Here is a 15232-nt window from a genome sequence, read left to right as displayed (position 1 = left end):
ACTGTTTCACTTGATAATGAAAATAATCAGGAAATATATTATTATGTCTTTTTTACAAGTAATGAAACCAAGGCTCAGAAAAAGGCTGAAAATGCATTCTTATTGGGGGCTAGTAAGTGACAGAGTCAGGATCTAAGTTAATCTTTCCTAACTCTGACCTCTTTCAATCACATCACTGCCTTTCCAAGGAAAGTCTTCCATGTCTTATTGACTGATATAAGAAGTTCCACCATTACAGACTTATTTCTATGGCTTATCTCTTTTCCTTTGTTAAATGCAGATATCTTTGCCATATCTAGTCATTGCTCTCTTGAACACAGAGAAAAAGATGTATTTATACTTGGAAAAAAATACACTTTCATTTTATATCATAATTCCTATTCTCTGGATCACTCTCAAAATGAATAAGCCATCTTTTTTCTAAGAAAGTTTTGAATAAGAAAAAAAAAACATTTTTATAATGTGTGGTGGCAGAAACATCACAGAACTCCTCCAGTGAAAATTGTATCTTGCTCAACTGCTATGGAAGAAAAGAAAAATTCACTGGGTCATGTTCTTTAATTTATAGCACTTTATTCTGTGTCTTCCTCTGTCCCTTCTAAATGTAATTTTAGATGTAAGATTATCTAAGACACTTTTTTCAGTCTCATGTGTTTCTCGTATGCTTCTAAATGGGAGTAGTGGAAAAAATTGGAAATCATGATGTTAGTTATAAAACTAAATCCAATTTTAGAATAATTATTAAAAAGTTGGCAAGATAATTCAGAGCTAATTTTAAGATGCAGAAAAATTTTATTAACTTCTGTTCCTAATTTTAAACTCAAGAAAATTAGATGTGATGAGTTGATTCATATTTCCTTAATTATATAACCATACTTTTCTAATACAAGAACTGTGCATATGATAAAACGTAAAATGGATGGAAGGAGAGGGAGGAAAAATGAATTAAATGCAAGAAAAAGGAAATGCCATAATAGGTGGTTACCACATGGTACATATTCTAAGGATTGTTTTTGCATGCTTGGAAATAGCTATCTCTTATACGAATCATTTATTATTCTAAAAACATTTGGCATAGTTGAAAAGAAATAACTGAAGTTTGTATGAGTCATACATATTTTCAAAGGAAAACTAACAGGGATGTTTATGAAAACAGATCAGTTAAATTTAAAACGTCCTAAAAACTTCGGCACAGATTCATAGTTATTTTTTCCCATTGTTAGTGTTTTATACGTACTCTAATATTTTTATAGTTTTATAAGAGAAAGATGAATAAATAAAATCTAGTGGCTATAGGCATATCTAAAAGTAACTTCTATGTGTATATGCAAATGTAAACAGTTTGGCAGCTAGGGTTTTTATTTTATTAATGCTGATAATGGGCAGATATTGACAGAATCAGAAGGCTTAAGACAAAAGTATTGGGTTTGGAAAAACATTCTACAGGAGACAGAAAATCTTTCAAAACTATTAATGATTCTATAACTGATTAATAGAAACGGGGTTGAGGGTAGGAAAATATAGATCATTCACATCCCTTTATTTCATTTTAGGAAAGTTAACAACCGCTTTCTCCCTGCTCCTCCCACATACAAAGGAATTGCTTAATATTATGCTGAAAAATGCATTTCAAATGAAAATCTTTGAAATAGGCAAAATTATGTCTGTTTGCTGGGGGCTTGCAGGTTCCAGGACTTTGAAATTTCCTTCTAGATTACTTTGATGACCTCTGAGTCAATTTTTAATATGAAAATTTAGGACATTCTTGATTTTACCTAAAGATTAAATTATTTTCTGTGGAAATTAATTAGGAAATAAATTTATTTCAGCAGAATGATATTTTTAGAGTCCTTTTTCTAACTATAATCTTCAGTAATTAGATTATACAGATCACAGAAATAGAATATGGTAAGAATCTGTAACAAGATGCATAGTTTTCTTTTGATTTTTCTTTACTGTGGATGAAAATACCCATTCATGAGAAAAGTATGGTTTGAATTTATAATTTAATGAAGAATAGAGTGAAATGTCCATGACATCAGCCTTTCAGGATTTCAAATTCCCATCCAAATTGAATCTTTTCTCCAGTCATGAGGTTCTCCCTGGGAAATTAGATTTGCCTGTATTTTCAACCATTGGACCATCATTATGCTTCTGTCTTTTCTGGTCCCTTTGAATGCTGCCCCTCTATCCCAATTTATAGGAATCCAGTGACTCTTGTTGCCCTCTGGGGCCCCAGAATTGCCTTATGAGTCTTAGCTGAGTGTCCTACCTTGTAGAAACATGAGTCTAACAAAATCGAGTCCATGTTTTATATTACATGCAGTTACATCTTGTAGCTATGAACTCAGTTTATGCATCAGGGTAATTAAATTTCCCATATAATTTCCAGAATTTTCTTAATTTTTCCTTTCCTCTCCCCCAGGATAAATAACTCAATTATTTTCTGGGTCAGTTTAGGTCCTGCAAGAATTATTAGACTTGATGAAACTTGGCTGTAATGTTTATATTCCTGTTAAACTGGAACTAAGACTATTGAATTATTAAGATAGTTTGGGCTGGGCCAAAGTGACCCTTTAAACTACGACAGGGACAGGTCATTTCAGAGATAGAAGAGCAGTGGCCAAAGTTGAGTAGCTGAACAGCTGCACTTGGAGCCCACTCAAAGGGTATTAAGAAATCCTGTATTCTTAATAGAAGAGGCTCTCTCTACATTCAGGATCAGCTCCTGCCTGTGGTCTTCCACGAGATTGTCTATCTCCATTGTCTCAAATATGCCCATCTCTTGTCTTACTTTCTCTGTACCTCCATCCTAGACTAGGAAAATCTATTTATCATTCTTCACTTTTCCAAATTGTCACCATGTTTCATCACTGTATCTACTCTTTCATCTTAGATCTTCTTCTTTGCCTTATCCTGCCTCTTACATTACTACCTGTGTCCTTCCTTTCATGAGATGGAGTATCTTTGATCAGGTCCCAGAGAGCTTACTTTGAGATGAGGATATGCATACAGAAGCTTTCTAAGGGAGGCCTGTCTGATAAAGGAAGGAAGAAAGCAGGACTGAGCAGCGGGGGAAGTTGGGCTTTGATGTGGTTGCAAGAGAGTACAGGTACGTCCAGCACTTCAGTACTATACAAATCAATTTCATCTTTGGCTGTCCAGAAGCCAGATGCTAGTAAAGGCATCAAGTCTTGGACTAGCTAGTGGATGAACATATATAGACTCCTGTATTTGTCTGGGTCCTCTAAGAAGCAGACATTGAGACATGGTTAAAGCGGCAAAGATTTTATTAGAGGGGAAAAAAAACTTATATAAAAGGAAATAGGGAGAAAACTGGACAAGACTGGGAGAGATATGAAACCACAATGCACAGTGACCACAAGTGAAGAAGGAAAAGAAGATTAGGTTGAAACACTTTAGATTCTATGCAGTTAAGAGAGGTTTACCAAAAACAACAGGAGTCCTAGAGCCCAGGTGAACTGTGAACAAAGGAGTCCACAGTCCTATGTCCCCCAGGAGTAGGTCTGCTTTCATCCCCGAAGCTTGCCATCACTGGTAGGGGGGATGCACAGGCTTTGACCACTTCTCTCTGTATTTCTGCCTTGCCTATCTCTCCTTCTGGAGCTTAGCTTTCTCTGTTTTTGGAAACGGCACATGTAATTGATTTAGGAGAATATCACCAACAATAAGATACTCCAGAGAAAAGCATATTAGGATGTTTCTATATGTTTATGTGTTACGTATATACATACATTACATATTCACTTAAAGATCAATTCAAAATAATAACATAAATTTAAAATAATAGGCAGCAGGGGGAATTTTATTAATAATGATAAACACATATTCAATCTGATAGGAATATTTTGGATTTCTTTAAAATTTTATATCAACTTTTCATTGAAGAAATAATGTGCCAGTTTTTAGTGCATTTCTGTCTACTGATGCAGAAATACTATGTACTTATATGTATAGAAATGAACCTGTGAGAATCTATCAGTTGTCCCTAAATAAATATATGTATACCTGGCTTCACTGATTTTATTGTAACATCATTTTTGTACATATGAAAGTCGAAAATAGGGGCACCTGGGTGGCCCCGTTGGTTAAGCGTCAGACTCTTGATTTTGGCTCATGTCGTGATCTTAGGGTTGTGAGGTTGAGCCCTGCACTGGGCTCTGGGCTGTGTGTAGAACCTGCTTAGGATTCTCCCTCTCCCTCTGCCCCTTTCCGCTCCCCTCCTCATTTGTGGTCTCTCTCTTTCTCTCTCAAATAAATAAATAAATAAATAAATAAATAAATAAACAGATTTTTTAAAGGTGAAAATAATTTTTTTCTAGAAAAATTACATCCTTCCTCAGAGGAAGAACCCAGCTATTGGGATACAGAATGTTATTATAGAAATCATGCTGCAAATATGTCAGGAGAAGAGTGGCAGGAAAACAAGGGGGGAGAGAAAACAGGGACCAGTTTTTTCCTGAAACATTATTTTTGATCTAAATTGGCTTCTCTGGGGAGTTGAAAATTTTCTGGAAATTAATGAAGAACACCTATCTGTGAGATTTCATATCTGTAGGGAAAATAAAGATGAAGAATATAACAACATAAATGTATAGTTCTAACTTAAGTTTTCTGATTTTGCTATTGAAGACCTGAGGGTTTTATACATTTTACACAAAGCATTTTAAAATAAATCATCCCATCAGTAGCTTCCTTTTTATTGTTCCACTTCCACCTGGACACAATGGCATTTTTTGGCCTTAAGCTCACATTCCTTCACTCCCACATTTCTGGAATGATGAGCCACATCAGTTCAAGCCTCATCGACTGTAAATCTTTCACCTTTAAAAATAAAATATGAGCATACCTCTTGGTCCCTCATCATAAATCCAAAACTTCATTATTTCTGGCAGTCACAAACATCAGTTTTAATTGCTATGCCAGGAGCAATAGTTTCCAGTAATATGGATAAACCTGGCTAAATTTTACTACTCCTTTCAGTCTTTTTATTTTTTTAACATCTCAAAAAGATTAGACATGACTAAAGATCTATATGTTAATGAGACTTCTATAGTTCACCATTTTACCTGCCCTAATACAGCTTATAGATGGGATATATAATAGACACCACATTATAAATATAGGCAAAGTTTATTGTGTTCTACCGTAAATATAAATTAAGTGAAGCTAAACTTTATGAATAGAATCTTCAAATTTTTGGACTTTATGTGAACTTTGAGAGGAAAGACATAAATGTTCTAAACGTAACAATAACAAATATAAATAAGCTTACTGAGAATATATATAAAGTTTAAATTTCTTTAAACTTCAAGTCATTTCATGTTGCTATCCATGAACCACAATTATTTTCTAAAGAATTAAATATTTTAGTAACTAGAAATACCGGTATAATCAATATGGTTGAAGAAACTCTGTAAACATTCAAAAATATTATCTAGCTAATCTAATGAAGGTTTTTACATTCAGGAATAATATGAAAGATTTCAAATGATGGTTAGATTTGCATCTTCCACTGAGACTTTCTCTTCAACGAGAAATTTTACTTTTAGGGTTGTGGGATTGTTTCACTGCCACATGGTAGACTTTTGTATATAAATACAAATTATTCTAAGATTTCTGTTGTTTCAGTCAAAAGCTGACCAAATGGAAGGCTAGAAATGTAAACTGAATAAATTCATGAAATGAGGGTGAAAGGACTATACATGTCACCACACAGATGAGGAGTTTGGTTCGGTCCATAAAACTTACGAAACAACTTATCCTTTCTCCTTTAGATCTACGAATGTGGCCTTCCAAAATCTGAGCATGACGTTGAATCCTTTCATTAATAAAGGAGTCAGACTTTGGTCAGAGGAATAAAAGTAATTGGTACACTCTAACCTGTGCAAGAATCAGCCCTCTGACTTCAATTTGTTATAAACATAATCTGATTATATTAACGAATCTTAACATACTTTAGAAAGTATGGGGTTGATTAACTCTAAGTTGAAGGTTTATCCTAAATTTAAAAATTAAAATGCTGTATGTTTTCATTTTCAAATAATTATCCTATTTAAAATAATTTTTTCTCCAGTACTCACTAGTCATCATTTATTCTACTTCATGACAAGAAGGCTTATAGATAGATAGATATAAATCAAACAGATAAATAGGTGATGTGATTATTTCATCTGAAATTAGTTATTTGGAACTGTGGTAGAGGCATCTATTTGCCAATCACATTATACTTTATTCCTCTCCTTTGTAACAGAGTACTGATTCTTAGCGGGTTACACTTGTCTCCGGAGTGAAAAAATACATTTCTCAGCATCCTGTGTGGGTGGGCATGCCTTATATCTAGGTTCTGGACAATGAGAAAAAAATAATAAGAAAAAAGAAAGAGCTCACTGAGATGACAATTATAGCTGATACACAACTCTAATGGCATTGGAAGATGATAGTGTAACAAATTTCCTAGAAAGAGAAAAGAAAAGATGAAAAGAGAGAAAATAGAAAAGCTGAGGACTTTGAGGATCAATCCAGGAGTTTCCATATTTGTTTAGGAGACATTCCTATTAGGAGACAAAATGGCAGAGAAGGAGTTTTCAAGAAATCATACAAAGACATTTTCCAGAAACATGATTCTCAAATTTTAAAGGAGTCACTGCATTCCCAGTCCAACAGATAAGCCAATGCACGAAAGGATAGCAACACTGCAGGTTCTCAAATGTGAACGTGCATACAAATCACCTGAAGATCTTGTTGAAATGCAGATTCTGATTCAGTAGGTCTGACATGGAACCAGAGGTCTTCTTTTCTAACAAGTGTTCAGGTGCTGCTGATGCTGCTGATTCCCTCTCAACACTTTGAGTTACAAACATGCTAGCAGATAATAGTAATGCCTTCAAAATTCTGAGGGAAAATGTCTTGAAACCCAGAATTCGATGTCACGTCAATTTAAAAGTCAAATATGAAGATTCAGTAAAAACATTTCTAAACACAAGGACTTCAACTGCTATCTGCTATATCGAAAGGTAGCAAAATGTAAGATGAACCAAGGAAGAAGACATGAACACTAGGGAAAAGCAATCTAATGTTGCAAAGTGACAACTTTGGCTAGAAGACTTAGTTATCTAAAGAAAAAACTAAAGCACTGTGTAAGAAAATAATAAAGCAAGATTCCAGTGAAATAAATGTAAGTTGTACAACAGATGATTCCTAATCATGGTATTCCACTTGGCTCAGGAGTGATGTATTGAATTTTTATAGTATGAGCAAATACTATTCTGACAAAAATTATAATAAGCAAAAATTATATGTATCTCTAAATATATATCATCTATCTTTTCACATATATGTATATATTAATACATGTATTTTACATATATAATTGTTTTCTATAATCAGAAACAGCTACAGAAGAAAAAGCTGCAAGAGTTAAAAGTCATTGTTTCTGGTGAGCAAGTAGAGGGTAGGATAAATTCGAAATGAGAGAAAGCTTAAATTAGTCGTCAACCTTTTAAAACCATTTTATTTTCATATAGTAATCAAATATTTCATTTACAAAAATAAGAATAAAACATAAAGCAATCTATGTAGATCTTATTTTAACATGATCAAATGTTAAATACCACTGTAAGCACTGTAAGCCAAAAAAACTGTATACTTATTACTGTAGATATGATAACATGGGACATTATCTTTGGTAAATACCTGACCTGGAATGTACACAATTAATTTATTAATTCACATAAGATGAAACATTTTAAGATACATATTTTTAATGTTGCTAATATTAGTAACTTAGTCTAATGTTAGACTATGAAACTCATATATTTGCATTTTAATTGTAGTTAATGTTGCAACTGGAGCTGACATTTAATTTACTATTTAGAAATTTATACATTTCATTTTCTATTTGATAAAGAAAAAAGTTAAAACACACATGTGAAATGAATCAGTTTATTCTTACAGGTATGGAAAGTATCAACTGAAATTGATATTACAAATAGAAAAACTTAAATTTTGGCACAATTTTTTCTGATTTTGCAAAATACAGTTTTATTTTTTTATTTATTTTATTTTTATTTTTTATTTATGATAGGCACACAGTGAGAGAGAGAGGCAGAGACATAGGCAGAGGGAGAAGCAGGCTCCATGCACTGGGAGCCCGACATGGGATTCGATCCCGGGTCCCCAGGAGCGCATCCTGGGCCAAAGGCAGGCGCCAAACCGCTGCGCCACCCAGGGATCCCCAAAATACAGTTTTAAACACCATTTAACAATTTGAGGAGTTATGAAATAATATATCTTATTTATTCAGTAATAATAAGACATTCTTAGAATTTGTAAAACAATTTTAAATGGAAACTATAGTGCTTTCTGCTAACTTATACATTATAAAATCTCTGGTGATACTAATACATTAATAATACATTACTAATATTATAATATTATATTGTGCTTTATTTCACTAATTATTAATATTATATTAATCCCTTATTTGACATGTGGGCTTTCAGCCAGGTATTTTTTAAGTTTAGAGTTTTGCAGATTTTAGAAAGATAATTAGTGATAGATATCACATTTGACCTAATATCTCCAGTGAGATCTGGAGCAGCATTTTATAATTAAGCTTATTATTATATCTGTCTATATTTATAAATATTCATACTGCATGCGGTAAGTTGAAACTATATAGACCTTCAAGTTAGCTCTTGAAGTTAGTTTTGTTAATGATTAAATTTAGGCCATGTCAGGTTTTGCTAGCATATTGGTTAGGAACTAATTTTTCTGTTTTTAGAACCCTTTGGATTTTGGAATCGTTGATAAGGAACTTTGGACCTAGAGTATTAATAATTGAAAACAATAATCATCATCAGAAAGTTCAGAAAATAATTCTTAAGTTTCTTTGCTTTGGGGCTCCTGGGTGGCTCAGTCAATAAAGCATCTGCCTTTGGCTTGGGTCATGATCCCAGAGTCCTAGGATTGAACCTCGCATCAGGCTCCCTGCTCAGTGTGAAGCCTACTTCTTCTCCCTCTTCTACCAGCTCCTACTCTCTCTCTTGCTATCTCTTTCTCTCTCTCATAAATAAATAAATAAATAAATAAATAAATAAATAAATAAATAAATAAAATCTTTATTAAAAAAACAGTTCTTTGTTCTTTGTGAACCATGTAATTTGTCTAGTTTCCCAAGCATTTTATTTGTTTTAGAACCTAGTCTTTGAACCAAAATGTCTTTGGCAATGTTATCTCTGAAATTATTGATACATGTATAAATATGTAAACTGTAAATATGTAAACTGGGAAAAGGGAAATCCTAATGTATGTTTCTGTCAGAAAGGAGATTTAGTAAGACTTTTTACTTTAGATACTTCCAATATACCTTTTTAAAAATATTTATTTTTCTCTCTTTTTTTAATTTAAATCTTATAAGTTAACATTCAGTGATCCATCACCTATATACAACACCCAGGGCTCATCCCAACAAGTGCCCATCTCCTGACTAGCCCATCCCTTACCTGCTTCCCTCTGGCAACCCTCAATTCTCTATTGTTGAGTCACTTATGGCTTGTTTCCCTCTCCCCTTTTTTTTCCTTCTTCCTGTTCATTCATCTGTTTTCTTTCTTAAAAAACTTCTGCCTAGCAAAGGAAACAATCAACAAAACTAAAACTAAACTTCAGAAGCCTATAGAATGGGAGAAGATATTTGCAAATGACATACCTGATAAAAGGTTAGTATCCAAAATCTATAAAGGACTTACCAAACTCAACACCCCAAAACAAATAATTCAGTTAAGAAATGGGCAGAAGATATGATTAGACACTTTTCCAAAGAAGGCATCCAGATGAAGAGACACATGAAAAGATGCTCAACATCACTCATCATCAGGGAAATGCAGATCAAAACCACAATGAGATGTGTCACATCTGTCAGAATGGCTAATATTAATAACACAAGAAACAACAGATGTTGGTGAGGATGTGGAGAATGGGGAACCCTCTGCACTGTTGATGGGAATGCAAACTCTTGCAGCCACTCTGGAGAACAGCTTGGAGGTTCCTCAAAGTGTTAAAAATAAAACTACCCTACAATCCAGCAATTGCACTACTAGGTATTTACCCAAAGGATACAAAAATACAGATTCAAAAGGGTACATGCACCCCAATGTTTATAGCAGTATCGTCAACAAAGCCAAACAATGGAGAGAGCCCAAATGTCCTGCGATCAATGAGTGGATAAGTATATAAGTATATAAAAATATAATAGAATATTATTCAGCCATTAAAAAGAATGAAATCTTGCCATTTGCCTTGATATGGATGGAGCTAGAGTGTATTATGCTAAATGAAATTAGTCAGTCAGAGCAACACAAATACCGTTTGATCTCAAATGTAGAATGCAATATACCTTTTTATTTTTAAAATTTAAATTAAATAACTTTGCTATAAAGTCACATGTTTTTAAATTTTTAAGATGATAAAGAGACATTTGTTTAAATATTGAAGGAAAATGTATATTTATATTTTTTATCAACTTCAATTAAGAAAAATAGAAAGATTATTGTTATGATAATAACAAACTAGCAAAAATAATAGCTTATGTTTAAAGGATGCGTATTCTGATCCAGATATTGTAACAGACACTTTGTATATTTTGTTTCGTTTGTCCTGAACAACAACTTTAGGAGATACAACTTTAAATCTCACTTAATAAATTAAACACAGAGGCATTAAAAAAATCAAATGGGGCACCTGGGTGGGTTAAGCATCTGTCTTTGGCTCAAGTAATGATCTCAGGGTCGTGGGATTCAGGCCCACATTGGGGTCCCTGCTCAGCGAGGAGTCTGCTTCTCCTTCTCCCACTCTCTCTCTCAAATAAATAAATAAAAATTTTTAAATAAATAAATAAATACGTATACACATGCATGTGTACATACAAAAGCATTTATAATTTTACAACTAACAAGTATTTATCAGAGTATGGAATCTAAATCCCTTTATTGAGCATAGTATGGAATCTAAGTCTCTTTATTGAACATAATATATTCAAGATAAAAAAATTCCATGCTGGAAATTGAATTACTTAAATTAGTTGCTACATAAGTAAATCAACCAAATTATATAATTTTCAATTCAACAGCCAAATTGAATGTATCATACTAGATAAACATTAAAAATAGGGAGGTACAGTTTGGCTGGAGATATCACAACAGCCTAACTTTTCACTCACTCTACAGAGTGTCACGTAGCAAATGCTCATTAAGTGTGTGTTGAATTAAAGCATTGGGCTGTTAAGAAACATTGCATAGGACATAGTCCTTGTCTTCAAGTAAAGAACTTGCTACTCCATCCTATGACAAAAGTTTTACTGTCATTTGGAACTAAGTAGGTTGGGAGCCCAGATCTCCTATTTCTATTACTGAGAAATATACCACGAGGCTTATCAATAGAATTGGTTTTAACAACTTTCCATGTAAGCAGCTCTTTCCTTTTCATAACAGCTACATGGAACACCTGCATAAATTTAAAATAATATTTTCATATTGATAAAGTATAATTCACAACCTACTGGAATTCTGTTCAAGAAAATTAGAAAACATTTTAAAAAGAAATAATTCAGAATAAAATTATGCCCCAGTATTAGCAAAAGTTATGTTGGTACTGAGCACAAGAGTATTTTCAGTCTTCTTTACTTCTCTGTATTTATATTTTTCTATAATGATCATATAAGAATGTTAGAATAGAAAAGCTATAACAAACTCTTTAAATGTGACAATTTCAAAATAAGTAAAAATAATCCATTAGTACAGAGATTCAAGAAAAGTTAAAATCTTACTTAAGTCAAGGTTTTTAGGAAGTAAAAGGGTAAAAGAGTAGGATAGAAATAATATGTAATTCCCTAAAATATTTCAATTACTATTAAAAATACTTATTTCAATAACTAAAACATATGATTTATGAAATTCTTAGCTCTGAAGTAGTAAAGGCTGAAAACATTAAAACAGTACAAATGAAAAAATATTTTTCTGGATGCCATGGACTGGAAACACATTACATTTAGAATATGCTTTTCCCTTTTCAACAGAATTGGCTGTCATTTCACCGTCTGGAAGTAAAAAACCAAAGATGACTATTTTCCTATAACATTTGGAAATATGCTCCACATATTTAATCAGAGGAATGGGACAAAGGTATATTCTTTATATCATCATAAAATAGTTTATTGATCCAGGATATATTTCTTGAATCCATGTGGTAAAACTTCTGATACTTGGCCATAAATTATGTCTTCTGTCAAACATTTAATCATATGTAAATTGATTATAATCCAAGAACTTAAAATAATTCAATTTAATAATAGAATAGACTCCTAAAGTACAAACTGTGCTATAAACAATTCTGTTTGGTAAATGTTTAAAGTCTGGAAAATAGGCTGAATTGCCTATTTAAAAATAAATTTATTTGTTGAATTTTAAAGACCATACAAAAGAAATCTTAAAATGATAACATTATTCTTTGCTTGTCTCACTGGTGACATTTTCTAAACACTAGAAAACCTTAGAAAATATGACATGTCATAAACTTGAAAAGAATGATGCACTTCAATATTTTTAAAAATTATTTGAGTGACCTCAAACAGCAAGTTTTATAAAGGTTCACAATTATGGAATCACAACTAATAGAGACGTATCAACCTAACTGAGGAAACCAGAGGAGATAGTATCCCATTCCTCAACAATGAGATTCTCTTAAAAATGTGAGAAAAAAACTCTGAAGAGGCAGCTTCAATCATCTCCAACATCCAGAGAACCTACAGGCACCCGGCCAGCTATGAACTCTCCTATCCCTTCACCTCCTTTGGGATTCTTACTATTTATCTGTATGTTGTCTTACACACTGTTTATGCCTATTTGTATTGGTCTTTTCCTGCATTATATTTTTTTTAATTTAAGCGTTTGTTTCTTACATCTAACTTATGTATATAGAGGATGTTAACCATTCACCTGCTCTGTCACAAATAGTTTTTCCAATGCATTTGCCTTTTATTTTTACTTTTTCTTGCATTTTGTATTTACCTTTTTTTAATGCACTGATATCTAGATTATTTTGTTCCTTAATTGCTGGCCACATTTAGGAGTACTTTAACTTTCCAGTGTTTTTCAAACCTGACTATCATCTTCCTTCATCTAGAAAAATGGTCTGCAATCTGCTACCCATGACATGGCCCCCAGGCCAAATCCATAAGTCATACCTGCCAATATCTAGTTTTGTACAACCTAAAAACTAAGGTTTTCACATGTTTAAATGACTTAAATAATAATAATTCTTAACACATGAAAATTATATGAAATTCAAACATTAGTGTACTTAAGCAAATTCTTTTCTATATCTGTATTTACATGATTTTGTGTGAAAAGTAACATTCTTTAATATGGAATCACCTGGCATCAGTGTTTCTTTACCCTTTAGATGTATGGATTAGATTGAGTAACTTGAAATGATATTGAAAAAGTCAAATGACTTGGAAGGTTTGAATATTCACCTTCTTGACTTTCCTGTATGATGCTCTTAGGGAAAAGCATGATGTCAGTGTGGTCTGTATTTTTTTCCATTTCCTACCAAATTTTATTACAGTATGGAAAGAGTAGACTGCAATTTTTCTTGTTTTATTTTGTTTTAATCACAACTACTTTTCTTTTTCAGAGAAGGGGGTGGAGAATCTTAGGCAGGTTCCGTGCTGTGCATGGAGCTTAACACAGGGCTCTATCTCATGACCCTGAGATCCTAAGATCATGACCTGAGCCAAAATCGAGAGTTGAATGCTTAAGTGACTGAGCCACCCAAGCGACCCTAATCACAGTTTCTGAATTATAACAATTATCTTTGATATTGAATGCAATAGGTCAATAAGTCTGTACAGTATCATCTGTTAGAGTGATAATGTTTAGATACGACACATAATGAATTCAAGAATGTTACAGACATAGCAGTGGATACCAACCTGTTTCAAATCAACATACCTTCTGCATGTAATGAGTCAGTTTCTTCATCCTAGATGCTTAAATGATATTAATGGAGATGATTTACCTTCAACATATGTTTGGTAAAGGTCTGTCTTCTATCTTGGTGCTGTCTCATTGAAAATTAGATTACCATCTTGTGGCACAAGATGGCTCCTCTCTCTACCATTGTGCCCTCTTTCTGGAGGAAATGTAAAATAAAACACAAATCTCATCCATCTAAAGAAATATTTTGGAGATTTCACACATTTCTTCTTCTCTTTTGACCAAATATTAGCCAGATGGCTGTATTTAGATACAAGGGAGGACAGGAAATGTAATCTTCTGGGTCCATGTGCCCAACTAAAATTGTGGAGGTCCCAACATTAAAGAAGAGGAAGTAGGTGGTTCTGGGAGGAAAGAAGCAGTCATTGCCATGAATGGGAGTGAATTTTACCGAAATATTTTTTCCATTACATAAACTTTTTAATCATTTAATAGAGAATTTTCAGTGTTCTGTATCAAATGAAAGACAAATTTTAGACAAAATGGTCAGGAAAACATCCATCCTAATATTTTCATCTGTACTCCAAGTTATTGATTGAATTTAGATTTGGCAAATGCACTAACATGATTGAGAGACAAACTTACAAATGTGTGTGTTCTGGTTAGCTATTAACACACACACACACACACACACACACACACACACACACTTCTTGCCTTTCTGCTGTTCCTCTGGCACTCCTCAGACTCTTTTGGTAGTTCTACTTTCTTTGTATCTTCTCTAATGTTGACTTATTAAGGCTCAGTTTGGGGCTCACTTTTCAGCCAACATTCTCTAAGAGACCATGTGCATTCCCATGTCTCACATGTGCTGAGAATTTCCAAACCTACACTTCAGCTTAGACCCTGCATTCCACATTCGGATATGTAGCTCTACCTGCCTACTTGACACTCCCCGTTGAAAATCTCTCAAACTTCATATGCACCATTCTGGGTTCCTGATTTCTCCCTAACTCTGACTCTGTCACATAGATTACATTATTCCACTGCTGAAAAGCATTTAATTCTCATTTGCTTTAGAATAAAATCCAATTTTTTTTAGAGATTTATGTATTTATTTGAGAAAGTGTGCATGTGTGAGTGAGTAGGGGGGAAGGCTAGAGGAAGAGAATCTTCAAATAGACTCCCCGCTGAGCACAGAGACAGACACCAGGCTT

The 15232-nt window shown here is 33.3% G+C and overlaps 1 pseudogene; it reads left to right on the top strand.

Annotated features, from left to right (window-relative positions):
* The window catches only part of LOC129512383 (splicing factor 3A subunit 3-like), a 99259-nt pseudogene that overhangs the window by 30116 nt on the left and 53911 nt on the right, over positions 1–15232 (top strand).

The sequence above is a fragment of the Nyctereutes procyonoides genome, unplaced genomic scaffold, assembly GCF_905146905.1.
Source record: "Nyctereutes procyonoides isolate TBG_1078 unplaced genomic scaffold, NYPRO_anot_genome, whole genome shotgun sequence".
Taxonomy (NCBI): Eukaryota; Metazoa; Chordata; class Mammalia; order Carnivora; family Canidae; genus Nyctereutes; species Nyctereutes procyonoides.
The sequence above is the reverse complement of the archived record's forward strand: the minus strand, read 5'-3'. Positions and strand labels throughout refer to the sequence as shown.